We start from the raw sequence: 16,065 nt of genomic DNA, 5'->3' as shown, positions 1-16,065 counted from the left end.
TTGCTGCGATTACAGCTGTAAGTCACTTGGGGTATGTCTCTATCAGTTTTGCACATCGAGAGACTGAAATTTTTGCCCATTCCTCCTTGCAAAACAGCTCAAGCTCAGTGAGGTTGGATGGAGAGCGTTTGTGAACAGCAGTTTTCAGTTCTTTCCACAGATTCTCGATTGGATTCAGGTCTGGACTTTGACTTGGCCATTCTAACACCTGGATATGTTTATTTGTGAACCATTCCATTGTAGATTTTGCTTTATGTTTTGGATCATTGTCTTGTTGGAAGACAAATCTCTGTCCCAGTCTCATGTCTTTTGCAGACTCCATCAGGTTTTCTTCCAGAATGGTCCTGTATTTGGCTCCATCCATCTTCCCATCAATTTTAACCATCTTCCCTGTCCCTGCTGAAGAAAAGCAGGCCCAAACCATGATGCTGCCACCACCATGTTTGACAGTGGGGATGGTGTGTTCAGGGTGATGAGCTGTGTTGCTTTTACGCCAAACATAACGTTTTGCATTGTTGCCAAAAAGTTTGATTTTGGTTTCATCTGACCAGAGCACCTTCTTCCACATGTTTGGTGTGTCTCCCGGGTGGCTTGTGGCAAACTTTAAACAACACTTTTTATGGATATCTTTAAGAAATGGCTTTCTTCTTGCCACTCTTCCATAAAGGCCAGATTTATGCAGTATACGATTGAATGTTGTCCTATGGACAGAGTCTCCCACCTCAGCTGTAGATCGCTGCAGTTCATCCAGAGTGATCATGGGCCTCTTGGCTGCATCTCTGATCAGTCTTCTCCTTGTATGAGCTGAAAGTTTAGAGGGACGGCCAGGTCTTTGTAGATTTGCAGTGGTCTGATACTCCTTCCATTTCAATATTATCGCTTGCACAGTGCTCCTTGGGATGTTTAAAGCTTGGGAAATCTTTTTGTATCCAAATCCAACTTTAAACTTCTCCACAAAAGTATCTCGGACCTGCCTGGTGTGTTCCTTGTTCTTCATGATGCTCTCTGCGCTTTAAACGGACCTCTGAGACTATCACAGTGCAGGTGCATTTATACGGAGACTTGATTACACACAGGTGGATTCTATTTATCATCATTAGTCATTTAGGTCAACATTGGATCATTCAGAGATCCTCACTGAACTTCTGGAGAGAGTTTGCTGCACTGAAAGTAAAGGGGCTGAATAATTTTGCATGCCCAATTTTTCAGTTTTTTATTTGTTAACAAAGTTTGAAATATCCAATACATTTTGTTCCACTTCATGATTGTGTCCCACTTGTTGTTGATTCTTCACACAAAATTACAGTTTTATATCTTTATGTTTGAAGCCTGGAATGTGGCAAAAGGTCGCAAAGTTCAAGGGGGCCGAATACTTTCGCAAGGCACTGTATATATCCATATAGAGGTTTCTGTTCAAAAACCAATTTTCTACCCTTCCTAACGTCATCACAGCAGCTGCAGACTCATTGTCTTACTGTTTTCTTACCAAAAAAGGTCTTCTAAAGAGGATAAGAGTAAATAAAAATCAAATGTAGCAGAACTATAGATATGGCTTCCTGAAGAAATGGCAGACAGCAGCGGGGACCTGAATGGACTTTACATGAAGAATAACCCAAAACAACGAGAAAGAAAATATATTTTATCACTTTAACACACCCTGATATACACTGATTTACTTGTGTTTTGGCTTGGCCACTATAACTTTTTTTTAAACCAACATTAATTACAACTGGTTGATCAGGACAATATGATGGTTCATAAAAGAGAACGAGGGCAGAGGACCTTGGAGTGTCCCTTGCAGCATCCATTTATTATTTAGAGCAGGAAAACAAAAAGTAATAATTTATTCTATGGCCAATATCAATAAATATCCTTTGAACCTTTTAATATATACACACCCCACTCTGTGTGCCTAGATATGTCATTATTTAATCTCACTAGTACTTACTTTTATAGTGTTAAATTTTTCTTACCTGGAGAACATTTTTATCATTAATTCTATATTGCTGACAATTAAATATTCAGTTTTATTTTAACTATTTTTAATAAATGCAATATGTTTTACTGATGCATGACTTCTACCTAAGTGTAAAAAAATGATGATATACTTATCTGTACATGCTTTCACGGTGTGATTTCAAACCAGATATTGATTGTGGGGCGGAGTTTACTGGGTTAAGTTGTCCATATCATAAAATCATTGCATAATTTGAATAATTCCTGCAAGAAACCAGATAAGGAAGTAAGATTGGTGTGATGTCTCCACATAGCTCTGGATAAGATACATGAAAATAGCTATCAGATCTCAAAACTGTCTGCATCTTTCATTTAAATCACTTAAAAGCCAAGAGCCTGATTAAGGTCTCTTGCACACGACTGTTTGAGCATCTCGCAGCTTGAAAAAGCTAAAATACAGCCCATTAATTGTAATGTGCCTGGACACACAGGAGCGTAAACAAGCGCTGTGCATTCTTTCGTAAAAACAAAATAGAAAAATCTGCATTTTTGGTCAGTAATTTAAGCCTCAATGGACGCAAATACACACGAAAACACGCAAATACGTACAAAAAAAAAAGTCTGGAAAAAGTAGATGCTCAAACAGGAGTATTGTGTGCAAGAGGCCTTTATGGGCTGTATTTGAGCAAAAAAAAAAAAAAATCTGTATTGAGCTTTTTCAAGCTGCAGTGTGCAAGAGGCCTTATAAAACAAAAACAAACTCATTGCTATGTTCTATCTATGGACTGCAATTTTCACATCTTTGGCAGTCAAATGGTTAAATTAGGTCAATCACGAGAGAAACAAGAAGACTGGCAATGTTTTCTGTTGACTCACTGACTTGAATACTTTTTGAGTCTCTAACATAGAGCAAATACGGTATACAGCTCAGGAAAGTTGGGCGTTCTTATCGGCATAATTTATCCAAGCCTGCAACCCTTGTTGTGGGCCTGGGAAAACCCATGTTTATAAAAATTTCTGTAGTATGAACTACCTGTATTTACCTACAGTACCCAAGCACATTCTTCCTTTCATTGGAAAAGTGATATTTCTGACCAGGAGACTCTATGTTATTATAATTACTGTAATTACTAAGGTGCAGAAACACAGGCACAACTCATTTTTATCTGTTTGGAAAAATAACATTTCAGTGCAACATTTTCAGGGACACCGCTATCAGTCTACAACAACCCCTGCCCTCCCCCCCCCCCCCCCCCCCCAAAGAAAGAAGAAAACAGGCTTAATCCATGCTGGTCTTTAAAAAATTGTGAGGGAACGTCTTGGTAGGTTGTGTCAGTGACTTAACATGTTTGCAAACCTCAGACATGCAACAGAAACAAAGCATATCTCTCTATAGTGTGTACTTGTCTCAGCCCAGAGCACTAAATGTAATTTCTATCTTCTGCTTTGTTACTCTGCTATCAGCATAAGTCACTTCTGACATGTTTTCCTGACATCAAGAGAGAAAAGGTGACAAGGGAGGAGTCTCAGATGATTGACAGCCTCAGCTCCAATCCTGTGTGAAGAGGGGTGTGTCCCCTCCCTCGAATCAGCTCTCAGTGCTCTCCTCACTGAGCTCTACAGAGTGTGACTTCAGCTCTCTAACCCCTTTATTCTAAACGCTCAGCAAGCTGTATAACTTGTGATGTAGGAGAAAGGAGAAAATACTGCAGATAAACAGGAACAACTCGTGTAGTAGGATTTGTTTCATCTCTGTGTATCACCTGAGGCCAGTCAGTTCACTGGCTATATATTAGGGTTTACAATCACTTTAACCACTTAAGCCCCGGAAGATTTTACCCCCTTCCTGACCAGGGGGTTTTTTGCGATTTTTTTACTGTGTGACTTTAACGGACAATTGCGCAGTCGTGCGAAGCTGTACCTAAACGAATTTGACGTCCTTTTTTTCCCACAAACAGAGCTTTCTTTTGGTGGTATTTGATCACCTGTGCGATTTTTTGATCATGCGCTATAAACAAAATAAAGCGTAAATTTTGCAAAAATAACAATATTTTTCACATTTTTTTATATGAAATTCCCAAAAAAAATGTAAAAATCAAAATTTTTTAAAATTTTCGGGCAATTTGTTTTATGCTACATATGTTTGGTAAAAAAAAATCGCAAAAAGCGTATTTTGATTGGTTTACGCTAAAGTTATCGCGTTTACTAACAAAGGGAAAGATTTTTGTCATTTTTGGTGTTTTTTTTTTAACGAGTAATGGCGGCAATCTGCGATTTTTTTTTGCGGGACTGCGACATTGCGGCCCACGCACTGACTGCTTAGTGAACGAGCCGCGCCGGGCGCGCGCCTCAGCGGGCGCGCGCTCGCCCGCTATTGGCTCACAAGCCGGTCACAGGCTAGTGACGTATATATACGTCACTTTGCCTGGCCGGGGCTGACCGCCGCAGTATATCTACTTGCGGCGGACGGCAAGTGGTTAACCTGGCCATACATTGATCAAAATTCAGTCGGTTCAGCAAAGACTGGCCGAGTTTCGATCAGTGTGTGGCAGTCTCAGGTATTAAAGGGACATGCTAACAAATTGTTGTCGATCATTGGCTGCAGACGATGATCAGTGTATTCTGACAGTGGCAATGTCCCAGCCACGAGGTGAACAGAGGAATCTGTTTTCTTTTTTTCAGCCTGCTGATTAAAAAAAAAAGAAAAAAAAAAAAAGCGTCCATCTATGACCAGTTTTGGAAGATTATGCTGCTCCAAACAAATCAGATGATATTATGTCCCTACAGAGACATTGGTAGAAAGGACAAAAGGTCTGCTATCCACCCTTATATTAGTAAGGCCCTTAAATAAAATAAATAAAGAAAATATCATCAGAAAAGTACAATAGATTCTGGACATAACCCATGGATCATAGTAGCAATATTATTTTCTGACTTGCAAGGATGTCCAGGATACTTGATTGAACGAATTTGTTGCAAATAATTCTGGCCCTTTTAGAGCCGGTCCACACTAGCGCGACTTGTCAGGCGACTTGTCAGCCTGACAAGTCGCGCTCCCTCGCGGTCCATTGACCGCTACAGGACCCGTTCTAATAGGAGTGACACAAGTCGCTCCGACTTAGAAAAAGGGTCCTGTACTACTTCGGGGCGACCTCGGAGCAACTTGCGTAGAGTAGACTTCCATTATGTGAAGTCCCTGCAAGTCGCTCCGAAGTCGTGGTGCATGGTAATGCACAAGTCGCCCCCGAAGTAGTAAGGAGTCGTGTCGCCTTAGTGTGAACCGACTCTTAAAACAATTGTAAACCTAAAAATGTTTTTTTTTTTTTTTAATAACAAACATGCTATACTTACCTGCTGTATGCAATGGTTCCTTTTCTTGGGTCACCCTCCTTGCTCCTCCCCCATGCTGAGTCCCCTCATAGAAAGCCACTGACACAGAGTGCAGCTTGGCCCTGCCCCCCACTCTCTACTCACTGGTTGTGATTGATGGCAGCAGGAGACCATGGAGGAGAGAGAGAGCTGCTGCTCTCAGGCCCAGCGCTAGATTGGGCTCAAGAAAGTATAAAAGGGGGCTGGGGGAGCTGCATACAGAAGGTTTTTTAACTTAATGCAGAGAATGCATTAAGGTAAAAAAACAAAACAAAAAAAACTTCTGTTTGCCCCTAGAACCACATTCTTCTGCTATGGGGCACATCCTGTATTGATGCCAAGCTGTGTTTTAATTATTTCTGTTTACTATTATTATTCAAAAAGATAGCCACACCGATACAGTATTAAAAGTTCGGCCCCTTTCACACGGGCTTTCCGATCCGGTCCGCCTGTCAGATTTTCAGGCGGACCTGATCGGATGCTCTATGCACCCCTATGAGTATTTATAGCTCTCTCTTCAAACACATACTCTGATGCTTGAGCCCTGCACTTACTTACACCACCATCTAGTGGTGAACATGAATAACTGCTAAATTTCTGCATATTCTTTATTTAATAAAATAATTCAGGTTTTACAACAAATACAAGTGTAACATCAATGTGCACAGTATAAAAAATGGAATACATGTCAAAACAATGAACAATAAAGATGAAATGTATCCTTAAAAAGATCAAACAATATAAAAATCAACAAGTCAGGGGAAGTAGAAACTAAAAATCAAATGCTCTTTTCTTATTTTCCCAAAATATGTTAACAGAGAGAGAAAGAGAAAAAAAAAAAAAAAACAGGGAAAAGGACAACTGCAAAAATAAAAGCAGTTGACCCAAAAGGGTCTATAAATAAAAGATTTGCTGTGTAGATGTTAAAGGCTAAGTTCACCTTAAGGTTTATTTTCATCCTCTGGATGCCTTTGCTCCAGGAGAGAAAAATGCAGAACAATAAATGCAGATAAAGCCATGTTTTCCAAATGGGTTTAGGCACATTGTGTAATAATTTAATTCTGTCCATTGGAATGAATGAACACAAGTGCTAAATGCTTTTAGGCATCCTAGGCCTTTTTTACAGCAAAACTCTCCTGATGGGTTTTCTTCTGCCTCCAAATGCCTATGTGTGCAAAGACACAATGACTAACATAAAGGGGTTTTAGAGACAGAAAAAACGTCAAATGCCTCTAAGAGTCGTTATTTTAATGCCCTGTGTGAATGATGGCTAAGGAAAAAATAAATAATAAATGCACATATTGTAGTAGGAAAAAAAATGTATTAACCATTTCCATACAAGGTACTTTCACCCCCTTCCTGCCCAGACCAATTTTCAGCTTTCAGCGCTCTCACTCTTTGAATGATAATTACTGGCATTCAATGCTGTACCCAATCAAATTTTTTATCAATTTTTTCACACAAAACGGAAAATTGTTATCAAATACTTACGGTAATTTTCCTTTCCTGATGGACTCCATGGCAGCTTACGTGTGGGTTAGTTCCACCTCCTCCTACCTCATAGGACCCTACTCCCATAAATTTTTACACCGTGCCAGAGGCCGTGTTCCATAAATAGCCTACTCCAGCAGATGGGAGGGGACTCCAGCTGCCATGGAGTCCATCAGGAAAGGAAAATTACGGTAAGTATTTGATAACAATTTTCCGTTTTCCTGACAGACTCCATGGCAGCTTACGTGTGGAAAATAACTAGCCAAACACACAAGGGTGGGAAACTGCTGGCCAAAAGAAATTTAATTTGCACCATCAACAGACAGTACTTGAAAACCAAAGTTAACAGAAGACAATGAAGCTGGCTCAATAAAATAATGAGTCATGAAAGTGTTAATGGAAGACCATGAAGCCGCCTTGCATATTACTTCAGGGGCCACATGACATAAGCCGCCCAGGACATGGACACCCCTCTTGTCGAATGCGCAGTCACTGCTTCTGGAGGAGCCAAGCCCTTAGCCTTATATGCCCATTGGATGGTCTGAACAATCCATGCCGCTATGGATCTTGAAGAGGCCCGCAAGCCCTTGTTCTTCCCGTGGAGGAGAACAAAGAGATAATCTGAACGCCTGAAGGAAGCTGTTGCATCCAGGTACAGTCTCAGAATTGCACCCACATCTAATGGATGTGTATCCGGATCATCTGACGATTTGAATGTTGGAAGGACAATCTCCTGGTTCTCGTGGAAAACAGAGACCACCTTGGGGTGTGATCCCACCATGGGGATCAGAACCACACGATCTGGAAAGAAGGTCAGGAATAGTTCTTTGCAACCCAGAGAACTAATCTCGGAGACTCTTTTAGCCGAGGTGACGGCTACCAAGAAGGCCGATATCAGAGACAGATCTTTAATGGAGAGTTGCTCCGTGTGACTTCTTCTGACGTCAGAAAGGAAGTACAAGACGAGTGGAAGATCCCATTTAGGGAACCTTGGCTTCCTCTGTGGCCTGAGTCTGGACGCCCCCCGAAAGAATTGACGAACAAGGGGATGAGTCGCCCAAGAAGTGCCGAAATAGCAGAAACTTGCACATGTAGTGAGCTAACAGATAATGGTAGGTCCAGTCGACTGCAGGAAACCAACAATATGCTGGATATTCAGGTCATTGCATGACCCCCCTTTCTTGGTAACAAACTGCTGCCATAGAATGTAAAGCAGGGTACATCACCACGTCCACGACCAGACCTTCAACCATACGGACATCGCTGGCTGCACACACGATGGGGCGTATTAATGGGCCTCCCGCTAATATCTGGGACGATTGGCTATATGTCGCTTTGTCTGCCATTGGCCAGGTTTGCAAGCTCTTCTGACAACTGACTCCATGTCTGTGTCCTACCCTGCATAATAGCTAGGGCGTGCTGGACATGAAGGGGACACCACTGGATCCGACATGCAGACTGCCAGGCCTGAATCGGGAATCTTCATGAGGTAAGATTTGACCATAATCCTTTCAGGAGGAGGACAAAAAAGGAACACGGCCTCTGGCACGGAGTAAAAATTTATGGGAGTAGGGTCCTATGAGGTAGGAGGAGACGGGACTAACCCACACGTAAGCTGCCATGGAGTCTGTCAGGAAATAGTTTTCTTTTGGTAGTATTTAATCACCACTGGGTTTTTTATTTTTTTGTGACATAAGTGAAAAAAGAGCGAAAATTTTGAAAAAAAAAACAAACATTTTGTTTTAGTTTCTATTATAAAATTTTGCAAATAACTAATTTTTTTTTCATAAATTTGGGCCAAAATTTATACTGCTACATATCTTTGGTAAAAATAACGAAAATAGGTGGATATTATTTAGTCTGTGTGAAAGTTATAGAGTCTACAAGCTATGGTGCCAATCATTGAAAATTGATCACACCTGATGTACCGATGGCCTATCTTATTTCTTGAGGCCCTGAAATGTCAGGATAGTACAAATACCCCCCAAATTACCCCTTTTTGGAAAGTTGAGATTCCAGGATATTTAGTAAGATGCATGGTGAGTTTTTTGAAGTTGTAATTGTTTCCCACAATTCTTGGGAAAATGAAGAAATAATTTTTTTTTTCACTCTTCTTTTTTTTTTTTTTAATTTTCATAATAACAAGTTATTTCTCACACACAGTATATGCATACTTGCAATTACACCCCAAAACACATTCTGCTACTCCTCCTGAGTATGTCGATACCACATATGTGAGACTTTTACACAGCCTGGCCACATACAGAGGCCCAACATGCAAGGAGCACCGTCAGGTGTTCTAGGGACATAAATTACACATATCATTTCCTGAAACCTATCGCACTTCTGAAGGCCCTGGAACACCAGGACAATGGAATTACCCACAAAATTACCCAATTTTGGAAAGAAAACACCTCAATGTTTATTCTTGAGGCATTATGAGTGTTTTGAACATGTCCTTTTTTTCCACGTTTTTGAAGAATGTGGAAATAAAATGAAAACTTATTTTTTTTTACACAAAGTTGTCAATTTATAAGCTATTTCTAAATTGCTATTCATAGCATGTACATAGCAAAAATTACACCCCAAAATACATTCTGCTACTCCTCCTGAGTATGGCGATACCCCATGTGTGAGACTTTTACACAGCCTGGCCTCATAAAGAGGCCCAACATCCAAGTAGCACCTTCAGGCGTTCTAGGAGCATAAATTACACATCTAATTTCATTACAACCTATCACACTTTTGAAGGCCCTGGAGCACCAGGACAATGAAAACACCCACAAAATGACCCCATTTTGGAAAGCAAACACCCCAACACATAATCTATTTGGCATGGGCTGCAGATAGGTACTCAGTTACTCTGATGAGCTGCAGATAGGTACTCAGGTACTCTGATGGGCTGCAGATTGGTACTTAGGTACACTGATCAGTTTCAGAAAGGTACTCAGGTACTCTGATGGGCTGCAAAGAGGTACTTGGGTACTCTGGGCTGAAGACAGGTACTCGGTTACTCTGGGCTGGAGACAGGTACTCTGATGGTCTGCAGATAGGTACTCTGGGCTGCAGATAGGTACTTGAGTACTCTGATGTGCTACCGAGAGGTATTTGGGTACTCTGATGGGCTGGAGACAGGTACTTGGGTACTTTGATGGGCTAGAGACAGGTACTCGTGTAATCTGATGGGCTGCAGATAGGTACTCGGGCACTCTGGGCTGAAGACAGGTACTCGGTTACTCTGGGCTGGAGACAGGTACTCTTGTACTCCGATGGTCTGCAGATAGGTACTCTGGGCTGCAGATAGGTACTCAAGTACTCTAATGGGCTACAAAGAGGTATTTGGGTACTCTGATGGGCAGGAGACAGGTACTTGGGTACTTTGATGGGCAGGAGACAGGTACTCGGGTACTCTATTGGGCTGCAGATAGGTACTCAGGTACCCTGATGGGCTGGAGACAGGTACTCTGAAGGGCTGGAGACAGGTACTCTGGTACTCTTCTGACAGGTACTCGGATGGGCTAGTGACAGGTACTTAGGTACTCTGATAACAGGTACTTGGATACTCTGATGGGCTGGTGACAGGTACTTGGGTACGCTGATGACATGTACTCAGGTACTCTAATGGGCTGCAGAGAGTTACCTGGGTACTCTGATGGGCTATAGACAGGTACTTGGGTAATCTGATGGGCTGCAGATAGGTAATCGGGCACTCTGGCTGGAGACAGGTACTCGGTTACTCTGGGCTGGAAACAGGTACTCGGGTACTCTGGGCTGTAGACAGGTACTTGGGTACTCTGATGGGCTACAGAGAGGTACTCTGATACTTTGATGGGCTGGTGACAGGTACTTGGTTACTCCGATGACAGGTACTCGGGTACTCGGATGGGCTGTGACAGGTACTTGGGTACTTTGATGGCAGGTACAGAAGGACCTGTCATCGAAGTACTCGAGTACCTGTCATCGGAGTACCCGAGTACCTGTAATCAAAGTACCTGAGTACCTGTCACCAGCCCATCAGAGTACCCGAGTACCTGTCACCAGCCCATCAGAGTACCCGAGTACCTGTCACCAGCCCATCAGAGTACCTGTTATCAGAGTACCTGATGGGCTGGTACTCTGAGGGTTGTGATGGGTACTCAGTTACTCTAATGGGCTGGTGACAGGTGTTTTGGATTGGGACAGTCAGAGATTATATCTGTCCCTGGTCTAATTTCAATACGGTGTGTGCACACAGAAAAATCCACACTGACGCCAAGCTCAGAGATAAGACACTTCTCTTTATTCATTTCCTCTTTTTAAGCTTATAAAGCATCAAGACATTCATTCCAGGAAATACTTGTATAGACCTGGCGTAGATAAAAAGCAGCAAAGAACATATAAGCTCATGATTGGATGTATCTATGCAACTATGATTTTCTTCCAGGATATGACAACCTCTATCTTGGGTGCTGTCTCCTTGGAGGCGCGCCATCTTGGATTCCATATTGCAGCAGGAAGGGAGGCATGGTCTAGCGGCCATTTTGAGTAAGGTAGTAAATCTCAGCAGTAGCATATATATATAGATATATACATAAGGCATAAGGTATGCATCATAAGGTGAAATAGGCATTTCACTATAACCATTGATTACATCCATTACACAGGTACTTTGATGGGCTAGTGGCAGGTCCTCTTTATTGGGGGGGGGGGGGGGCAATCAGTGTGTTTGGTGTGCACTGTAGTTGGTAATTGGCTGTTACCGCAATCTCCTCCTCACACAGGTTTTGTTGACATTCTGTGACTGGCTGTGATTGGACACAGCTGGTCACATGTTAAAGAGCCAATTTCATTGGCTCTTTACCTGATCGGGGATGGAAAGTGTCAGATTGACACTTTGAAGTGGCTGTGGGCGGAGTCCTGCACAGCCACTCCAAATTTAAATATGATAGTGGCAGCAGGGGAGAGGAACCCGGCACGTGTCACAGGGAGGGGGTTCTCGGGTGTAACATATAACATGCTCCTTAACCACTTTACCACTAGAGCATTTTGCTGTCTTACGTCTGGGCCACTTTTTGCGATTCGGCGCTGTGCGACTTTAACTGACAATTGCGCGGTCGTGCGACGCCGTACCCAAACGAAATTGACATCCTTTTTTTCCCACAAACAGAGCTTTCTTTTGGTGGTATTTGATCACCTGTGCGATTTTTACTTTTTGCGCTATAAACAAAAAAAGAGCATTTATTTTGAGAAAATAACACTATTTTTCACATTTTTTTATATGAAATTCCCCCCAAAAAAGATGTAAAAACCAATTTTTTTTAAAATTACCTACTTACCTACCTATGTTTGGTAAAAAAAAATCGCAATAAGCGTATTTTGATTGGTTTGCGCAAAAGTTATTGCGTTTACTAACAAAGGGAAAGATTTTTGTCATTTTTGGTGTTTTTTTTTTAACGCGTAATGGTGGCGATCTGCGATTTTTTTTGCGGGACTGCGACATTGCGGCGGACAGATCGGACCCTTGACTGACATTTTTGACACTTTTGGGGGTACCAGTGACATTACTACAGTAATCAGTGCTATAAATATGCACTGTTACTGTAAAAATGACACTGGCAGGGAAGGGGTTAACTTTATTGGAGAGGGAGGGGTTAATGTATGCCTGGTGCTTACTGACGTGTGGGGGGGGAGGTGACTTTGTGAGACAGGGACAGATCGGATGTCCAGCTATGCTGAACAGTCCGATCTGTCACTCCCTGTCACTGAGGAGATCCGCCCGCTTGTGTTTACACAGGCGGGCGCATCTCCACACTAGATCCCCGACGATCGGGGCAGAGCAGCGGCGATCGCCGCTGCTCCTCCCCTGGCCCGACTCCCACTGTAAATGAAAACAGCGGGAGCGCGCCTACGGCGGCGCGCGAGCGCCGCCTACAGGGGAGGAGTCTGACGACGTAGGTCTACGTCGTCAGACGGGAACGAGCCACTTTGCCGCAGTACTATTACAGTACTTAGCAGTAAAGTGGTTAAAGTATAACTAAAGGCAAAACATTTTTAAACTTTTACATAGAGTGGAGAGGGATAAGAACTCCTGCCAGTTTGTATTGCTGTCTCTGTGGCTGTTAAAGAGATTCACAATCTCTATTTGTCCCGTTTATCGTTATCTTCGAAAGTGAATATAAAATAAAACCCCAGTGAAGTAATAGATGGGAAATCTTCCAATGGGAACACTAGTTCTGGTGACCCTGGAATTCCCTCACTTTTGAGGCATTTCCCCTCACTTCCTGTTTTGGCTATGGGACAGGAAGCAAAGGGAAATCTCCCAAATGGGACACAGATGGCAAAAATTTAATTATGTCAAACACAGCACACTGCCTCCATTATAAACAAAGAGAACTAGTAGGGTTTTGTTTGCTGGAGTTTTTACCTTTTGAGTTTCTGCAAAAAGTAAACTGCAATTTCTGAAAATATTTTGTAAAAGTTAATGGTAAAAGTATTTTGTAAAAGTGAATGGGCACATGCCAGAAATATAAAGTAGATCTTATTTTAATTTTGCTGCAAAAGTGAAACTACACTTTAACAGTTTGAGAACCTAAAACTATATCATTATGAAAACAAAAATATGTGCAGCGCTAGAAGAAAAAAATTCCCAACAAAATAAATTGTCCAATCGCAGGAAGCATTCCACAAGTAACATAAACAATGGATGGTGAGAAAAAGTCCAATATATAATGGTGCAAATCATATATAAGTGCAGCAAATCCCGTCACCAGTGAAGGTAGAAATATATTGCGCTCACCAGATGGATGGGACCCCAAAACACCTTATAGTGTAGGAGTCAAACAGGCTTAAGAATGATGGAGTGTCCCCACAGATTTTTCACCGATTCCAACGGCAACCATGCAAATCTCCGGTAGATGAAATAATTCAGAGATTCTCCTTCCACATGGTGGGTGGTAAAACCGAAAAAAATGGAGGGACATATAGCGTAATATTGCTAAAATCAATTTAATATCAATAAAGCTGATACACTTACAGACATCCGTGAAAGACAGGCATATAAGATGTAAAACAGCTGGGCTGACCAAGTCCTCTTTACATGTTTCGGCATAAATGCCTTTTTCAAAAGATAAAGTCAGCAGGTAGCCAGTGTTCATATATATATAGAGGTAGAATTAATTGGGTACACCTGTAGGAAGTAGGCAGTGGACTGCATGGAAACCGGAAGTAAAACCGGCGTGCGTTCCAAGCCTCACTATGGTATAGCGCCAAAAATTAAGCCTATTAAATCATAAGGGGAAAATAAGTATTTAACAGGAAGTGATGAAATGCCTGGAGGGGATGGCATTAGCCATCGTACACCCCAAGCCTCTTTCTGGATTGTAAGACAGGATATGCTGACATCACATCCGGGACTGGGCGGAAGTGATGTCAGCGTCAAAACATCGAGGGGGGACGGCATTTAACCATCATCAACCCCAAGCCTCCATCTGAAATGTAAAACCGGATATGCCGACATCACATCCGGGATTGGGCGGAAGTGATGTCAGCAAGGCAAGGCGGACCGCTTTACCGGAAGTTAGGGCATATCAATGCACCAGGTCAACAAACCAGAAATGGAGACAACTCGGATTGGCCGATTCAGCAAATAGTGAATAACGCCAATAAGAGAACAAAAAAAGAGGAAAATAAAAATAAAATGATGACGTTATAGTTAAACAGCGCCAACAAAAGAGTAGAAAAGGAGGGGAAAAAATCGGTTTAGTTATCTAAAACCATAGTATATCATCATAGTGGGCTCATTTAAAAAATGAGAAACCAATATTTGGAAAAAACAAAAAATGTCAATTGTCCACAGTTGAAGGGACATAATAACAAATTTTGTCTATATACAGTCCATAGTCTATCTCCATATTAGGTGACCCTTAATACAGGATATCTATAACAAAAAATAATATTTTTATTAAATAACTACATGATGTATACAGCCAAAAGACAAATGTAATAAAAATATTTTAAAAAAATATCGTGAATAAAAATGATAAAATCACATAAAAGAACGAATAAGGATAAAGGGAACGTAAAAGGCTAATGATAGCCAGAAAGGCAGGTGGGAGTGGGATATTTAATACGCTAAGCTGTGTTTATAAAGGCGTTTATATCCCACTCTATATTCAACCCAAAAGGATGGTAGGACTTCAAAGTATAGATCCAGTATGTCTCTCTCCTAGAGACACCACGAATTTTTGAGCCACCCCTCCAGGGAGGTACATACTGGTCTATGACCTGAAATAAAGTGCCAGTGGGATCTTTATGGTGATAAAGAAGGTAATGTTTACCTACAGTATGCTTATCCTTGCCTGTGAGAATGCTCGTAATATGTTCATTAACACGCACATTAAAGGACCTAATAGTGCGTCCCACGTACTGCTTTTTACAGGGGCACATTAACAAATAAACAATATGAGTAGTTATGCAAGTGGCGAAAAACTTGATATGGTAGAGACTCCCTGTGACAGAAGATTGAAAAGATGTGAATTTCCTTCTTTTATCACAATTATATTCGCACACTCTGCACTTCCGGCAGGGATAAAAACCAATAAGATCAGCAAAAAATTTTTTTGGTTTAATTGGTTCATCCGGTACATTGGGAGCTAATTGTCCTCTTAATGCAGGGGCACCTCTGAAAGTGACCGAGGGTCGTACAGGTAAGACGGTACCCAAAATGGGATCATTTCTAAGTACATCCCAATGTTTAGAAATAATTCTCTTGATGGAATTATGCTGAATAGAAAAATTGGTAAAAAAGGACCATTTAGCAAAGTCAGACTGGTTTTTTGTTTTATTTTTATTTTTAGACCCAGAAAGTAATTGTGCTCTATCAATCTGGGTTACTTCCATTATAGTGGACTCAAGAACATCAGAATTATAACCCTTAACTAAGAACCTATCCTTTAGCAGCTGGGCTTGTTGGAGGAATTCATGTTCATGAGTACAATTCCTCCTAAGTCTGATGAATTGACTCTTAGGTATTCCACCCAACCAAGCCTTGTGATGACAGCTGTCAACAGGCAGGTACGAGTTACGGTCTGTGTCCTTGAAAAAAGTACTGGTGACAAACTGATTGTCCACTATGGAAATATTGAGGTCTAAGAAATGAATATTAGTGGAACTATATTCAAAAGATAAATGGATACCTCTCGTATTATCATTCAAGAATGACATGAATGTCTCGAGAGATGAGGTGTCCCCCTTCCACAGGAGGAGGATGTC

This window comes from Pelophylax lessonae, assembly GCF_965119305.1.
Source record: "Pelophylax lessonae genome assembly, chromosome: 10".
In the NCBI taxonomy this organism is placed as follows: Eukaryota; Metazoa; Chordata; class Amphibia; order Anura; family Ranidae; genus Pelophylax; species Pelophylax lessonae.
The sequence above is the reverse complement of the archived record's forward strand: the minus strand, read 5'-3'. Positions refer to the sequence as shown.